Genomic DNA, 18,940 nt, shown 5'->3' on the forward strand with positions numbered 1-18,940 from the left:
GAAAAATGATCTGTTACTGCTACTGTGAGACACAAATAGTAAAAAAAAAATGACTTTTCCTGGTGATACCCTGGTTCTTGTCTGAAGTCTTTGATACACTCAGACTCAGTTAAATATTGCTGCATTAGACACAATTTCCTAAAGAGAGATTATACTTTGTATTTGTTAGCCTGTAAGGGCTGTGCCCCACAGCTTGCTGGATCAGCAAAGATTTCAGTGATGTGAAGATGAATGCAGTTTGTGGTTGTAATTTGGCATGAAGTGAACAGAAAAAATGCATGGATGAGTGGGCAAGGGGAGAGCAAGATCAGAAGCAATGCACTGCTGGTCCTGGAGAAGGGTGGGGAGACTCTGCCCTGGCTGCAGAATTGCCCCAGGCATTCCCAGGGCCTCAGGGCAGAGAAGATTTTGTTTTATTGCTGAATATGGGCAGACAGCAAGGGGAACTTCTACCTCCTAGTGTCTCCCCAAGGGACACCTGAAAAGGAAGGTGGCCTTCAGAACTGGTAATTAGCTTTGGCTGCTTCCTATAGAGCACTTACTACTGCCAGTATCTGTGACAGCCAGGAGGGACTTCTCTGGTATCTTAATCAAAGAGATACAACACGAGCACCAACCCTTTGCATGTTTGGGCCCTATCCTGCAAATTGCTGGGCACTTCCTTGGAAGAATCAGCTCTTCCCTGACTACTGGCATCATTGACAGTCAGAACAGGTGGACCTCAGGAACCAAGGGACCTTTGTAGCCCCAGGAGGTGCTAAGCACCTGCCTGTATAGCTGCCTCTGTCTGCAAGAGGGTACTGAATACTTCCAGCTACTGCAGAGAAGAACAAAACCTTCAGACGGAGTAGAAGAACTTATTCATCTGTGCAGGAAAAAAGACAACCTTGAATGATTAAGAACTGCGTGAGAGATATTAATAATCACATGACTGAGCATAGTATGCAATAAAATGCATAATTCATGAACTCACAGCAAAGAATGAATGATTCACATCGCCTTGAAAATTAATTAAGAAAGATGCTTGAAAATGCTAAGGATTCACCAAGGTCCATAATTCTGAAAAAGAGTGAAAACAGTTTGTATCATAAATGTTTGTATTCTACTAAAGCATCACAAAATTCTGATAGGGAAGAAAGGGAATGAAACATGATGTTTCAAATAATTATCAGACTTCTATGTAATCATCAGAAAATCAGTTTCCAAAAAAATCTGAAATAAGGATCCAGAGAAATAATGCAGCCATAAAGCAACACAGAAATCAATCAAGAAAAATTCTCAAAATTTTTGTGAAATAAAACTTAGAATTTTCGTTTTTAAAAAGGAGCTTCAGAGTTTCCGCTTCCTGTCAGGAATGGTTGTCTAGTTCTCTCTTCTTTGTACTGAGTTGCTTTGCCTCTTTGAAAGACAGGAAACTTGTTTCCTTAATAGGATATAAAACAATACTGGAAAATTTGCAATTGTAATTAGTGGTGGCTGAGGTAGCAGTGTGAAAAGCTAAATTTGTGAGGTGTTGGAAGCATTTTGCAATTCACTTGCCTCAATTTTTTTTTCCTTTTAACAAAATTAATCTGTGAAAAATCTCTCCAGGCGCTGAATGAAATAACTAATTTGGAAATGTAAGGGATAAACTACACCATTTTTCTTATTAGCTAAAACATTTCTTCTGTCCTGAATGTCAGTGTAAAGCACACACTATTTCAGAAAGCAAAACATACCAATACAGTTCCATGGCATTTGCAAGGGCCACACAAAAGAGAATTGTGCAGAGCAGTCCAAACCACCCAGCCCTGGAGAAGAGTCTTCATCTCCTTTCTTTGTAAACCATAATCACTACCAGTGGGAATTCTGTGGCATTTTGCACCTGGTCAGGATTGTGTTACTTGGAAGGCAGCGACTGTCTGTGCACCTCAGGCAGGGCATTCCAAGTGGGACTGTGCTGGGAGTGCAGTAGTCACCATCTGTAGCACGATGTGTCTTTAAATGCTTATATGAGCTGATAAAGTCACTGTGCAGGGGAAGTCCTTCCACCGCCAATGAGATATCTCCCTACAGCTCTGGAGGCACACTTATTAAGTGGCAAGAAAGCTTTCATGTAATTAGCTCTTTTCTCAGCGTTATCATCATAGGGGACAGGAGATTAAATGCAGTTATCTCTTTGGATAAGGGAGAGAATCACCGTATTTGCACAAAATTAAAATTTCCCAGGGATTTTTTTTTTTTTTTGCTAATATTTGTTGCTTGTAAGATTGTTTGTATGATTTTGTGCATGTGTGTTACTATTATTTAATAATAATAATGGAGACTTGGTAATAGCACTCACCCAGTTTATTTTGTATGGTACCAGATTAAATACCTGATTCATTAAGAATCAACAGATGAAGATCCCCTGAGTTACTTAGGTGCATTGTGCTAGAAGGCAGATGTTTTCCTTCAAATTTATGGTTAATGAGAGACAAAAAACATATGACATTTGCCCTGCTAAGCATTGTTTGCCAAGAAAGAAAAGGTTTGTAAATATTCACGCGTGCTCTAGCCTATCTGTGTGAAAACACAGGAGTCAAGACTGTTGTTTTAACAAAAGATCACATCTCTTGTGAAGAGCAAAGACCAGCTCTAGCATGATTGTATTCTTTTTCTGATAATGGTAATTACATTGCTTTGTCCACCTTGCACTGATTTTATGAATTAACTAGATGAAAACCTCTGGCCAGTAATGATAGCAAGCTTTTCTTTGGATCTCTGCCAGCAACCTATAATTAAAGTGTTTTCTTGAGAGAAGACCACTATATAGTACCTATTGTGCATTATGTCCTTGGAACTTGACTGCAGTAATTGAAATAAAAAAATCTCTAATTTATATCATGGCATATTTCCATGGCACACAGAAAAGAGAGAACTGATTAGTGATGGTCAGCATGGCTTCACTGAGGACAAATTGTGCCTGACAAATTTAGTGGCCTTCTATGATGATGTTACAGCATTGCTGATTGAGAGAAGAGAGACTGGCATCATCTAATGGACTTGTGCAAAGCATTTGACACTCTTCTAAAAGGCATCCTGCTCTCTAAACCAGAGATGTGGATTTGATGGATGGACCTCTTGCTGCATAAGGAATCGGCTGGATGTTTGCACTCAAAAGAATTGTGGTCAATGGCTCAATATCCCCGAAGAGCCCAGTGACAAGTGGAGCTCCTCTGGGTTTGGTATTGGGATTAGCATTATTTAACACCTTTGCTGGTGACACGGACAGTGGGACTGAGTGCAGTCTTAGCGAGGTCACTGATGACACTGAGCTGAGCAGTGTGGTCAAAACATTGCAGGGAAGGGATGCCAGCCAGAGGGACCTTGAGAGTTGGTCCCTTGTGAACGTTATGAAATCCAACAAGGCCAAGTGCAAGGTCCTGCACTTAGGTCAGGGCAAACCCAAGCATAAATAGGCTGGGAAGAGAATGCACTGGGAACAGCCTGGGGAAGAAGGGCTTGGGGATGTTGGTTGACAAGCCCAACATGACCTGGTAGTGTTCACTTGCAGCCCAGAAAGCCAACTAAGACCTGGGCTGCATCAAAAGCAGAGTGGCCAGCAGGTTAAGAGAGGAGATCCTGCCCTACTACTCTGCTCTGGTGAGACCCCACCTGGAGTGCTGTGTCTGACTCTGCAACCCCAACACAAGAGAAACATGGACCTACTGGAATGAGTCCAGAGAACGGCCATGAAGATGATCAAAGGGATGGAGCATCCCTATGAAGGTGAATGAAGAGAGTTGGGGCTGTTCAGCCTGGAGATGAGAAAGTTCTGGGGAGGTGTTATAACAGCCTTCCAAAAGGGGAAACCAAAAGGGAATCTTAAAAGGGGCCTCCAAAAATGCTGGAGAAGGGCTTTTTTCAAGGGCCTGCTGTGACAGGAATAGAGGTAGGGGCTTTATACAGACAGAGGATAGGTTTAGGTTAGAATTTGTAAATAAATTCTTTACTGTGAGGGTGGTGAGACACTGGAAGTGGTTGATCAGGGAAGTTGTGGATTGCCCATTCCTGGAAGTGTTCAAGGCCAGGTTGGATGGGATTTTTAGCAACCTGATCTAGTAGAAGATGTCCCTGCCCCTGGCAAGTGAGCTGGAACTACAATATCCTTAATGTCCCTTCCAATCCACACCATTGTATGATCATATTGCACCTTTCTGTAGCTGGTTACATCTGGGGACTGTTGCAAGTGAAACTATTTCATGGGAATGTAAAAATCATGGAACCACAGAATCACAGAGTGATATGGGCATACTAAAATTGGATATAAGAAAATATTTTACAGTGAATTAAGCTAATTAGAATGAAGGGATGGTCCCAGAAGTTTAGTGTTTGCAGACAGAAAGATCGGGAGTGCCTACTGAATTTAAGTACATACCAGCACTACTCTTCTAAGGTTTCTGGCATAGAGAAGATCTAAACATTCAAGTCTTGTTTGCCACATAAGCTAATATTGCTCAACAAAATGGTTTTATTGTGGCTTTATCCAGAGTCCTTTGAGAAGCTGCTTTATATGCTTAGAGCTGTAAGGCAGATGGAATGGCTTTTTGTTTATTGAGAGATGATCTAGAAGAAAACATTATCCAAAACCTGGGCCATCATGGTAAAGACAGAAAGATTTCCATGGCTGACATTGTGTGTAGGTTTTCTATGAGCTCTATCTTCTGCCTAAATGAGATAATAATTGGAAGCCAAGAACCAGCCAGCAGAAATTGTTATTATTTGCCCTTAAATAGAGCAAAACCAGTGCTTCTCAGGTACATTGGTTAAAAGAAAAGTGAAGACTATGAATAAGAAAGTTGTCTTTTACATCAGCAGTTGTACTGTTGGTATTTTAATTTTGCTTATGTGAATCAACACAATTTGTGTAGTTTAAGGGTTACACGGATTGGCTTACAACACTTTTGCCTAAAAATGCCTGTGTTATTTATAACAACAGTCAAGTTAAAATCCCTACTTGAAAAAATTTCAGCAAGTTCTGAACATTCTCTAAATTGCTGAGGTCAAGGGCCAAAACTATCTGTAAAATATTACTTCACACTTGGTATGCCTCAGCAAAGATGCAACTATAATTAACTGCTATTGAAGCAGAAACTACTAAGTATTCCTGATTTTGTTCTTTTCCTAATAAAAGCTGGGAAATTTGATTATGACTTTGCTAAAAGATTTCAATTTTTGTTGTTTATTTTTTATTTAAAAGAAGAAACTTTAAACAAATCGATCAAGTTACAGGATGTGTGCTTTAGATTTGTGTACATATTATGTCAGTCAAATATCTATGGTAAAATAGGTTAAACACTTTGTTCCTGGTGGCTTTCCCTTCATATCAAAGGCACCTGCAGAAATATGAAGTCTGACTATTCTTTAGGAATGGCAAGGAAAAAAATTGCATTTTAAATGGACAGGAGTGTTCAGAAGTTTTCTAAAGTCAGGAAGATTTTGAAAGAAACACATTTTGATAAAATTCTTGGAAAAGAAATCTGGCTCAATTTGGATTAACAAAGTTCAGTTTTTTATATGGAATTTAAAAACTGTTCCTTGCACTGTGTCTTGCGATGTTATTACTGAAATGAACCTCAGTATACTGACCACCTACATAAAGTTTATACAATTAGTTGTTTGGGAATTTTTTAAAATGTACGTAGAAACTGTGCTGTGAATATGGTGCTTGTCTTAATTTGCTTTAGTTTCTTCATTTTCTTGCATTAAAATTCCAAATGATGGTGACATACGAATTTTTAACTCTGTGGACCTTTTATTCACATAGAAGCTGCTTTAAGAATTGATTATTCTCTTGCGTAAATCAAGATTTCAAGTATCATTGTGCTGGAAACATCTGTTTATATATAGGATCTGCCAACATCCCATTTCTTTCCAGCAGCAATGCCAAATAATCATAAATAATGGCAGAATTCTTCAGTCTATAAAGAAAAAGAAAGTATCCAGAAATTAGTTTAAGACCAATGTAATTAATATCTTCTGCATAATCCTCAGTAGGACATTGTGCATTCCAGATTATGTGGTGATCTAAGGAATTGCTAGATCCAATAGTCTGGTTCCTTTGCCCAGAAGAAAAATGGATCCAGGAAACTAAAATCTTGGAAGGAAAGCAGGAGAAGAAAGACATTTTGGAATCCGTTTTTAAAACCTCAAACACAAAAAACTTCAGTTGTTTATACAATTTGGAGTACATTATGAACTTGTTCCTTCCATGTACCCAAACATATGATAGATAACTTGCAGACAGCTAAAGACCTCAGATATATGAGGCCTCTAAGATCAGTAAATTTAGTTTTGCAGAAGATTTTTCCTTGAGATTCTCCCCTTTGCCAATTAGAACTTATGCAAGGCCAGCCTGTTCAATACACCACAAACAGATGAGCTCACTGTCTTAACTTCCAGCACTGTCCAAAACACAGCAGACAGCTGCCAGGTGCGGGCAGGTCTGAAAGAACTTTGCTCCTTAGCAGGACTGGGGCCTCCTGGGTGGTTTCTTCAAGTGTAGATAATCATCTTCTTATCAAGTGCCATCCCTTTTAGTATTACTGGTACAATAGGAGAGAAGATCAGAGGTTTTCTAGCTCAGCTCTAAATGAGTGGTTTGGGTTGAGAGGATCTCTCCCAGCTTTTTGAAGACTGAAAGGTGATGCCTTTCCCACTGGCTGAGCTAATGCAATTCAATTTTGCATTTTAACCAGCTGCTCATAGATTTCTATTGTGGTTATCAGTTTTAGACTTCTATATTATAGTAACATATAAGCTATTTCAGGTAGATTTTTAGTGCACTTTTTACAGCTAATATCTACCTGTGTCTGTTTCTTACTCACTTTTTCCCTGTGTTTGCTTTACAGTCCATTTGACTGATTTTTTTTTTTTTTAAATATTGTACACAGTCAGGTACAGTTTGGAATGCTTAAATAGGTTTTGCCTTCAGGAAAAAAAAAATCCAAACAATTTCCTGGAAATCAGACATCAATACAATGGTTTCTTTAACCCATAGATATTAAGGATACACAAGTTAAAGTAAGCAAGTTTGGAAGTCTAGGATTCCTTCTGGAGATGTCTATTTCAAAATTTTTCTAACTTCATATTACTGGTCCATTGGAATTTGGAACTGAAGTTTGTAAATTCTTTATTTGTAGATTTAAATGAAAGTAATACAGAAATGAGATAACATTTGCAAAATGTAATTTTGATCCAGTTCCAAGCAGAGTATCTTGTGTTACAGATGTGCCTCGATACTAATTGATTATTTCTTTAGAAGAAAAGCTATTTAGAAGTGTTCCAAGATGCAAACTGACACTGCAACTGCCTGTATGGCAGCAAGTTATACTGTGTTTTCACTTCTTTCATCTTCTAAAATTGAATATGGCCAGAAGGAGTGATGCAGCTTCACTGAATCTTATGCTAATGCTTTCCCAGAAAATGTTTTCTTTTCTCCCTAAATTATTCATTGAGCTATTAGAGGTCTGAGATAAAACTTTAATTAGTTGTTAGAGGCTTCACGAAGTATGACCTGCTGGAATGTATGAATGGAGTTGAGAGAGATCCATCTGACTAGAGGAGCTGCAGCCAGCAGAACAAGACGCGGGCAGAAACTTAACATCTGTTGCATTTCTAGTGTTTTGGGCAATGTGATTTTTAGCTGAAAGCTGAATGAAAGCTTTTAGTAGACTACTTTATGGAGTACAACAAAGTGTATAAAATGTTATCTTAAATAATGTGTTCTGTCATTTGCAACTGGTAATTTCACATTGTAATGTACTTGCCTGTCCACAAGCTAAAATTCGTCAGTCCGAGGGCATATATCATTTTAAACAGTGCCCAGCATTATCTGCTCCTGAGACTGTTTTTTCAGCTGCCCTCCACTCTGTATTCTGTAGCTTTTTGCTTGAGGTAGAGAAGGAAAGTGGGCTGGAGTTTTGAAAGCTACAGGAGGAACTTATGTATCTACCTGTCACTAAAAACAACCCCGTAATATACTTGAAATAGAAAAAAAAAATCCTACCTATGTGAATTTAGATGAGAGTGAGGCTCAATAATTCAATGATCTCTCTTCTTGGATGTCTCCTTAGACAGAAACATCTCTTTACCTTTATTCTATTTAAGTTTGTCATAGCTGCACACCCATCTCAGGCTGCAGCATTTTTCTGGTGACTTCATTTCAGGACAAAATCATGGAGTTAAGTATTAGTATAAATTTTTTCAGGCAAAATTACTTTCAGCAAATTTGAAAATAGCAGTATTAGAATTTATCATTATTTTGTTGAAGGATTTGTGAAATTTAAGAAGGTTTATTAGCAATGTTGAAGTCAGATATATTGTCATATCTAAAAAAACTACCACATTGTTATTGTCATTGGGTTTTAATAATTCCCTAGGTAGGTATGGGTATTCAAAAAAAAAAAAAAGGATATAAAAAGATATAAATCTGTGAAATGCTGAGAGCATGAAACCCTGTGTAATAGTAATAAACTTTATGACAAGTGAGTAAGTGCTTCTGTCACACTTCAGTAAAAGGTGGTATGGGCTGCTTTTCTCTGCAGGGAAAGAATGACAGATGAAAATAAAGCAATCCTCACTAATGATCTTGCAGTCCTCTTCTGCCCAGTGAAGTTGAGGTTAATTTACAAAATACATGACACCAACACAGAATAAGGGCAGGAGGGAGTGGTTAAGGGACTAGAAAACTGCCTAATATAAAACTTCAAGAGTATTAAGAGGGGGGAATGTCTTGTTGAATGAAACAGGAAGACTAAAAGGAAAGAAAGTATAGGAATCAGACCATGGTGTCACCAGAATGCTTGGAAAAAAGCAGTTCTCCACAGCACTAGGACTGGCTGAATAACTGGCTTCACAGTTCACAGATTTGTAGATGTTTTTCTTTTTAATTTGGCTTAGTTTCAAATTGGAACAATTCCATTTTTTTAAGAAAAATTTGTTCAGAAAAAAAAATTCCAGGAAAATGTTTTGGAAACACTGACATACTGTGTTTCCAAAACCACACATTTCTCCCTGACCCTACAGCTGCCTAATGGAACTGGCATTCACAGAGCAGCTCCATGGGAAGGCGAGGTCTGGGGTTTGACTTTGGGCTTTCTGTTTTCAGGTCAGCCACCATGGGCAGGCAACAACTAATGGGTTTAAACTGAACTATGAGATGCCTTTTTTAGACTGAACTATGAGATGATTTAAAAAAAAAATTGTTATATGTATTTCACCTGTGTTTATATAGCTATTGAATATATATAAATTTATCTTTTTTTTTTCTGTAAAAGTGTCCAGAAGGAATTGTGGAACTGCTTGTATAATGTTTGTATATGGTTTCTGAACTTTTCACATCCCTACATAGCAAATCTAAACATAATAACAGCTGATTTTCATTTCTTCTTTTGCTTTTCACAATCCATTTTAAAAGAAATATGTAGGTGATCAAATATTTTCAATCCTAAAATTAATAGAACTGAAGTAGATAATGAAGATCTGCAATCTCTTCCATTCACATTTATTATGATTTGAATTGCATGTGATATCCAAAGTAACATGGAAAGATAACAGTTAACTTTCTTTGCAATATTCCCTGTATCCTATTTTTTCCCCCCAATCTTTCTCTAAACGCTTCCTTTTCCAAAAAGTCTGGCTTCTTCAAGCCAATGCATTTTTATACTTTTAAGATCCAAGAATAGAAATAAAAGCCTTTTTTTTCCTTTCCTGTGGCATAGCAACACAGTTTGAATTTTGAAATGTTAAGTGTCCAATGCTTACACTTGTAGAGAAAAAAAAAATCCCTAGAAAATGAAAAATGCAACTTGCAAAAGCATAGTTATTTTAAAATGGGAAATAAATCACAATATGTTGGTGCATACCAGCATGCAGCAGAAGTATGAATAGCTCATGTCATTTGCAATGAATCATCCACTCAAACTAACAATGAGGAAAAAAAAGAGTAAAAGAATTGAGTGGGAAAACCACAGAAATTAGTGAAAATACTAAGGCCTAGATTCTTGTCTAGATTTGAAATTATTTAGACCTCATATATATAGGCATGCCTATTTTTGATCAAAAACTTTCTTGTGATTCACTATCTTAAAAATTGGAATGTCTTTTACTTTAGCTAGCAAAGATCTTGTTGCACACAACATTTGCAGTTCTTACCAGATCTTAGCATTTCCAGAACATCTCTTAACACTTTCACATCACATCCAGAGTATTTGTTTTGTGATCTGAACTGCTAAAAAAAATATTGGGTATTGTAAGAAGTTAAAATTCTGATATGACATGATGTGTTTAGGAAAAAAATTACTAATTTTGTTGCTGTTTTCTATTGTTAATAAGGCTCTTTCTGAGTATTTCACTGATTAGATGAGGTAACTGAAATAAGTTAATATCAGGTTTTCAATTGAGTTAGCTGTCACATACACTTTTGTAGTTACTGAGATATGTTTCCCTTGACTGGTGATGTCTTTGCTGGCAGTGGAAACCCAAATGCAAATGAAAGGTGCTTCACAGTTCTCTCTGAAATGGGACAAAATTTTTTGTAATTCAAGAATTACCACATGAAAATTAATTCCAGATTGCTACATTTTAAAATTTGCAAAATATTTGAACACAAAATTGAACCCACATTTTGCATGCTTTCATTTAGATATTTATGCTTGTCTTTATGTTTAGAATAATATTATTTTAATAGAAATTTTCTAGATTTAAAATATTCCTGCAGACAAATTTCTGATGTGACCATGTATGCCATTACATATAGGATTCAATCTCCCATTTAAAAATTGTGTGAACTGTCATTATTTGTAATTGTGTTCTTTACATATATATTTATATATGTATGTATGTGTATGTATTTAGTAATTGTCTCTCACTGTTTCAATAAATTTGGCTTACTGCTTGAAATTCAAGATCTGTTTTTTCATTGCAGGACTGGTCATGACAGTCACAACTCATTTCTTTAGATTTCTGGTGAGATAGATGTAAATCTTATAGTCCACTTTATGCTGAGTAAGTTCATAGTAAAATCACTGTATATTTATTTTACACCTTTGTGAATACACGAAATGAAAATTCACTATTCTTGAGAATTTAAACTGAGAACTCATGAAAATTTTTGAAAGTACACCCATAAGAAATTAAAATGCATTTGAGACAAATAAACTAAGATATCAACTAGAAATTTCCTTTTTTAAGCAGCAAGGTGGTAACATACTTAGGAGTAGAACTCTGGTGATTTATGTTTATGCTAAGTTTAAATGAAGTTTAAATGAATACTTAATGCCAACTACCAAAAGTAATTGTATTAAAATACCTTACATGAGCAAATTCAAGATTTCTTGTATTTCTGTGCATTTATAAAAATATGTAAATATATATATCAAGGAACTGAATATAGATTAGTTTTCTGGGTTTGATTCTACTTTTAACTCACCTTAATATTCACTTCATAATAGATGTTCTTCTCTGGGCAACTCGCTAGAGTTTCAAAGTTTACAAACAGTATCAGAGAGTCATAGAATGGTTTGAGTTGGAAGGGACCTTAAAAGTCTTCTCATTCCAACCCTCCTGATATGAGCAAGAGCGCCTTTCACAAGACCAGGTTGCTCAGAGCTCTACTGCAACTTGAACACTTCCAGGGATGGGCCTTCCACAAGTCTGGACAATCTGTTCCAGGGCCTTACCATCCTCCTCGTAAAGAATTTCTACCTAATCTCTAATCAAACCCTACTCTCTTTCAATTTGAAGCTATTTTCCCCTTGTGTCACTGGAGGCTCTTGTAAATGCTCTTCTACAGCCCACTGTGCCTTGTGTTCTGAGAGACATTTTCAGCAGTTGGCCCTTTGCAGTCTTTGCTTACTGAAATATCAAACCGGACAGTTAATCTTGTATAAATATTTGTATTTAATAGAACTGGCATATAATTTGATACTTTTCTCAATTTAAAGGAAAACGTTTCAGCCCTTGGTTGTATTAATTGTGAGTAACCTGGAAGTGTTCCCATTTTTAAGGTGTCAGTTTACAGCTGCATTGTAACATAATCTTATCTGAACCCCGTACAACCTGTTCCAAGGCTAGGAACATTAAAATACAGAAAAAAGAAAAGGACAAATGTGTTTTTAATCAATAGATAATACATGTGTTCAAGAGAGATTATTTTTGTTTTAAATGTGTGTTGCTATATTTGGAAATTCTTAGCTTAAAATGAAACAGTAGAGTGTAAGAGCATACAAAGATATCTCACTATATCAAACAGAAATACTGTTCAAAGCTGTAATTTTCAGTGGTTGCCTTTTCTATATTTTCTCTCATCCTGTTTTGAAAAGAGTCTTGGTAGTACCTACTATTACCTATTGTAATAAGCTGTATTTTTGAGAATGCATCCAGGAAATTCTGAATGGGTTATTTTACCCCAATACTCCAAAATACTATATAGTATAATAAACACCAATGTAATTAGGAAATGGTTGTAGGGCTTGTGCTGTAATGCAGCTCAACAATAGCCTTACCACTCTCTCCATCCTCAGAGATCCATGGCCTGGGACACAGTGATCAAAACCAGAGAAGATCCTTCAACTTCAAATGATGGTTGAAATTCTGGGGTATTTCATAGAGTAAAAAAAATAATCATCTTATTTCTTTAATTTAATTTTCTTAGTTTTAATTTTTAGGATGTCTTCTCTAGATACCTACACATTTGCAAATATTTGATTTTCTTTTAAGTGCAGCAACTCATATTTTCCTGGTATCAGCAAACAAATGTGGGAAGCAACCTTTCATTTTATATAGATGCAGAAATCAAGTTGCATCTCAAACTTTGTACTGCTTGGGTCTCAGAATAATAATTTCTTTAAAAATCAATATTGAGTTGGTAAAAATAATGAAATATAATTTTGTTAATGCTCTTTTGAATTTCTGATTTTGTATACAGCTTTACAGTACTAGCTCTACCAAACGCATAACATATTATGTTAAAACAAATACTGAGTGCTAACCTTCCTTTTCCCCCTGAGCTCTTCCCAAGGCTTCAGGTATCTAGCAGATGATAAATCTAGTTTCTAGGTTAACACTGAACCAGATGGTAACACAGAAAAAAAAAACAAACCAAAAAGAAAACCATATTTTTTTCTCCACTTATTTAATTATGTTTTCATATAGTTCATTAGCTAAGTTAACTTCTGCTAAAATGACATTTTGTTCCAGGAAAAAGATTCTGCTTTTCAAAATGTGACTAAAATAACTAAGAGTTCTGAGATGTAAGTCCCTAACTGTTAAAACATGCTGTCATGCAACATAACAACATTTAATACATGCAACCATGTAATTATGCATAATAACTACTGATCATTGTGTACGCTGATAGGAAGGATAAGGGGGGAGCTGGTCCTCTGCACCTGCAGAAAGCAGACAACTCTTCTCACTGTGGAGGAAACAAGATAATGACAGCATGATATTAAATGCAAACATTTATTTTTTGCAATAAAATACTAGGAAGAAGTCTATCAATTAAGGTTTGTTATTGGGAACAGCAAAATTATGTTGTTTGTCAGCTTAAAGACAAACAAAAGACTTGTGGAATGAAATCCTTAATTCTGTTTACCACATAGCTGCTAAATCCATTATTACTATTTTGAAGATTTATATTGGCTATTTAAGCTTCTGTTTGGGATAAACTCTCCATATACGTATTAAACTCTACTTCAGTCGTGAAGTAAATAATGAAATCGTCAGCCCATGCGATCTGATATTTTACTAAAAGAAAAACAAGCTGCTGTGAAAACAGGATTGCACTAATACTGGGGCTCTCAGCAGGCCTTATTAGCCCAGGCACAGTCCTGCATTAATGCAGCTAATGGCTTTTGGGCAGGCGGCGCCTCGCTTCCGGACGATTTGGAGTGCGGGTGCGGGGCCTGCCCGCGGCTCTCTGCATCCAGCAGCAGAAGCACACACTGAGCTGATCGGTTATTTATAAAAAGCAACTTAATGTGTTTGGGAAAGATTAAATTCTGCTGAAATATTTGTGCTAGCATAGGAATGTGGCTACCTGCCATCTGGGGCTGATGAAAGTGGGTAAAATTGCTCCCGGAGACAAAACCCATTGCTTTCAGAGGGTGAAGCACCCCATAATGCTGAAGCTGTCAGAAAACCACTATGTCTTATCATGTTTTCTCCATTACTTTCTACTGGAAAGGTCTTTGGAAGAAGAGCAGTTGGACACTATTTTCTCTCATTAACAAGATTTATCAGATATTTAAATTATTAAGAGTATTGTGTCTTTATGTTCTGAGTTTTGGACCAGTATCTTAACAAGAAATGCTTCAGCAGCAGTGGTGGGCAGGTTCCCTGTGGCATCTCAGAGGCCACTTCTGTTGACTTCACAAGGAGAGCTGTCAGATGGTGATATTAATATGTAGCAGGTGCAAGCATGAGATGGAGAAAGCCAGTCCTCGTTATACTTCAGTCAGTCATGGTGGCTTATCTTTCCCGTTGGAGGGAAACATCTACCCAGTATTTGTTAACAAATTAAGTACTCTCAGTTGTTAGTTTGCATTTCTTATATATCAAAATTGTTTTTAAAGTAAAATGGAACCTGCACTGTAGCACTGGCAATGGATAGTGCTAGCAAGTATTTGCAGTGGTTGGTATGAGCACCGCCACCCAGCAGTCACAGCAACTCTCTGAGCAGTCTTTCATTTTGGCACAGTACAGATAAGGAGACGATGAACTTAAGTGCACAGGTTAAATACATGTATTGAAAGTAAGGTCAGATTAAATGGATCCAGAAAAACATTGATACTATAATGTTAGATTGGAGCAGAAGGTCTTACTGTAGTTGTTGTTTAACTTTTAGTCTGCTGAACATGTATCAATAAATGCATCAATAATGTAATTTCTTGTTTGCTCTTCAATTCTTGGAACATTCTTGCAAATCCAGAATTCCCCAACTGCAGCCAGCTACATTACATTTGATTTAAATCAGTAACTACGTGCAGAGCCTCAACAATGCAATCCTAACTCGTCATAGTGTGGATGACAGTGACACAGTGCAGACTGTGCAGGGACACAGTACAAAGCTGCTTCTATTGAACAGCCCATCTGCTTCTAATAAAGAACATACTAACGATAATTAAATATGGTAGAATCAAGAGGGAGAACACAACTCCTTCATATCCTACTAGAAGAACATTACTATATACTTAGTGCTAATGTGCAATAATCGCATTCACAAACTGACAATTCCAATCAGCACTGTAGAACTATACAATTAAAGTAGCAGCATAATTAAGAGCACAGCTTTCTGGTAGCCCACATTACTAACAAATGACTATAAATTTGAATAATGTTCTCATCATGAAATTGGCCATTAATCAGATCATAATCAGCTTTATTGCCAATCATAAAAGAAATGGATTATCTGGTTTAAGAATAAAACAGTGCCCTTCAGCTAATCTACAGTTCCAGGTTACATACATGTGTCACATATTTTATCTCAAAATCCTTGTTTTCTGAGCTTCTGATTTCCTCGGTCTAGAATTTTGTGTGTTTTTTTTGCAGTTCAGGTAATACATGTCAGAATGGATAAGTGAAAGTGAGAAACAAGTCAGCCACTCTAAATTAATCAAAATGAAGAAAATGTAAAAAAGTAAAACTGAAGGTTATTGACACTGCTTATTTCTTTCCCTTTGGGAAAGCTGTATTCAACTGTGCAGATTTCCATTAGCATAAACAGAATTATCTGTGAGATCAACTTGAAGGTTATTGTTAACAGAGCATTTTCCCAAATATCTTGAGAGTCATAAGTGTTAGAGATGACTTCTAAGCCTATATTACTCCTAAGATAAGTGTGGACACACTTGCTTACTTTTTCCTTGGCATTGCCTTCAGGACTTTTGTTTTTGTTTTTTGATCTGACTGGAAGCTGACCTTAACAGGAAAATGTTTCCCTTTGGGCAAATCAGTTGAACTGGTTAATGCCAGAAACATCACAGCCCAAGGAGTGCACCCAGACAGGGAGACAAGGTGAGGCCAGAGGTTTAGAGCCGTTTAAGCAAACCTGGAAACTTTGAAGGTGGTCATTCTGACTTGCACCAAAGCATCAGAAAACAATGGGCTTTGAATGGAAATAAATACAGGTAGTTTCTCTGAGAGCTTTCAGTTATGAGTATAAAAGAAGATTGTCATGCTTGAAACTCCAAATGCTATTTTCTTACAAATAAATGAAATATCACTGATGTAATAATTATGATGAGTTTTACTGCCTATAACTAATAAGCTAAAGACTTGTTAACAATCTGGAAACAAATTCTCTTAGCTTCAAACTGTGAATTAATGATTTTTTTGTATTTATGTATGAATAATATTGTTTTTATACTTGTGATAATTAAAAAAAGTCATTGATTTTTGTAATACAATGATATGTCTTTATTTGACCCACTTAATAAATCTTTAAGAGACCTTATTAGTCACATAAATCTTTCTTCCAAGTCTGAATTTGAAGCAAAACTGCTCAAGCTAAATATAGTCTGAGAATTATTGTATTAATTTAATGTGATTCCATTAAATAATTAGACCATCTGAGAGAAAAAATGATTGGATTAGTACATGTACAGCAGAGTTGTATTTTCAAGCAGAGAAGTGATAAGACTATTGGATGGAATAGGATAATAACCTTATTGGGCAAGGTAATTATTATGTTAGAACAATTCTGAAGCCCTAAAAAAATCATTCTCTGGGAAAATCATGCAGTTATTGGAATTCAATCCCAAGCACCTAAAGGGCAAAGACATAATCCAGAAACCCAGCACAGATTTGCCAGGGCATATTATGCTTGACCAAGCTGATTATCTTCTCTATTGATATCACTGGTTCTTTGCATGGGAGGTGAGTGGGGAATGTGATACAATTTGACTTTCACGAGATTTTGGACACCATGTCCCACAGCATTTTTCTTTGTGAGCTGAGAAGTGAGGTCTCAATAGTGGAACTGTTAAAAGAATATTAGCTGGACCAAAAAGTTTGAGGTGCAATAATCCATGGTTTGAGATCTGGTGGGTAGTCAGCAATGACTGTAATACCCTGGGTTTGATATCAGACTAATATTGTTCAATGACTTTCAGTGATGTTATGAATGGTGACACAGTGTACCCTCAGCATGTCAGTAATGGGAAAGCAGCTTCAGTGGGAAAGCAGCTGACTGAGGTAGCAACGTCTTAATCTGGAGACACTTGAATAAATCTGAGGACTGTGTCTGCAGAAATCCTGCAAGATTCAACATGGAAAAGTGGGAAATTCTTTTTCCCTGTGCAGAATTACCCTGTGCAGACTGGGAAGTGAGTGGCTGAGAGATCTGCAGAATAGGGCTGGAATGTTACAGGTGATGTCAGGCTGAATTAGCAAACAACATGCACTCACTGGGAATAAATTGTACAGTACACCAGGCTGAATTATAAGGAGATGAACCCCAGTCCAAAAACCTTGCTGTCCTCTTTACTTGTCACTGGAAAGGCCACTCAGGAAAAGTTCATTCAGTTTGGGGCCCTGACATTCAAAACATAGACAAAAAAATAAGAGAGGATCCATCTGGCTAGCAGGATGCTCTGGTGCCTGCAGAACATCTCCGAAGAGAGGCTGAGGGACTTGGGCTTGTTACTCTGGTGGAAAGAAGAATGAGGGCCCATCTAACATCTGCCTACAACTATTTCAAGGGAAGCTGTGATGATGACAGGGCCAGGTTCTTCTTGATGGGACAGATTTTGTAGCAAGGGCAATGGTCACATGTATCTCAGACATGAAGTTTACACTAGCAGGGAGATGAAAGACTGGAACATGTTTACCAGACCAGTTATGGAACCCCTCTGGACATATTTGGATATATTTGAGGTTTGGCTACACCAAGCCTTGGCCTACCTGATGAAGGGCTGGCTGTAGTTCTGCTTGAAGCAGGATGTATTAAATGATAATCAGAGCTCTGCCCACCAAGATAGTTCTGTGTTTTTCAGCTTTGAAGGCTGGTACTTCTATTTCAGACTTAAAGAAAGAGTTCTGGGCTGTAAGACTTTGTTTCTCAACCAGTCAGATGAGCAAATGTAAAATATCCATTCCATAGTCTTTCCTTTAATGGTAAAGCTTGGCTTGTGCCTGCTATCATCAGTACCACATAGCACTTTTCCAACAGCTTTATTTTTGATTCCTGTATTCTTTTGGACCTCAAGTCACTCAGATGGTTGTAAATGGATATGAAACTGCAGTGGTTTCCTCTGCTGGTTTATTCAGTTGCTTCAGGTTTATACTCATGTAGAGTCTGTCGAGATTTGACCCATGTTGATGAGAGAACTAGGTGAGTATAAAATCAGTACTGTGTCAACTGCTGCATAGATTTAGTGATCATGCTTTCTATTACATAGATTGTGTGGTTATCATGAGGTCAGAATTCAAGATTTTTGCTTTTTATAGTCTTGTGATGAAGACCAACTGCTGTTTTAGGAATGCTGGTGGAAATAATTTTCCCATGTAAACAATAGATGTATTTCTTCTTAAGTTTGGACAGTCAACACATATTTAGAACTCTTGTTTGAAAGAGAAAAGGAGCTCTGACGCTGTGCTCTTTTTCTACCTGTTCTAAATAATTAAATTGTTTTGTAGAGAATATATGTCATACATTTGAGACATAATGTATGTCAAGTTAAACAGGCAATCATTATAAGTGACAGACATATACATTATAATGAGACAAGGATGTATCTCATGGAAAAGAGAAAAGAGTATTTGAATGATCTGTAAACTTTTTTTTAAAAATTAATATAATTGTGGAAAACAGCAAACTTTTTTCCTTCCTAGTTAGTTGTGTACTTTCACAGCAATAAAAAGAAGCATAATAAGAACATATGGAACATGGACTTTCAAAAAGAAACAGTTGGCAAAT

This window comes from Lonchura striata, chromosome 4 (genome assembly GCF_050655825.1).
Source record: "Lonchura striata isolate lonStrDom1 chromosome 4, ASM5065582v1, whole genome shotgun sequence".
In the NCBI taxonomy this organism is placed as follows: domain Eukaryota; kingdom Metazoa; phylum Chordata; class Aves; order Passeriformes; family Estrildidae; genus Lonchura; species Lonchura striata.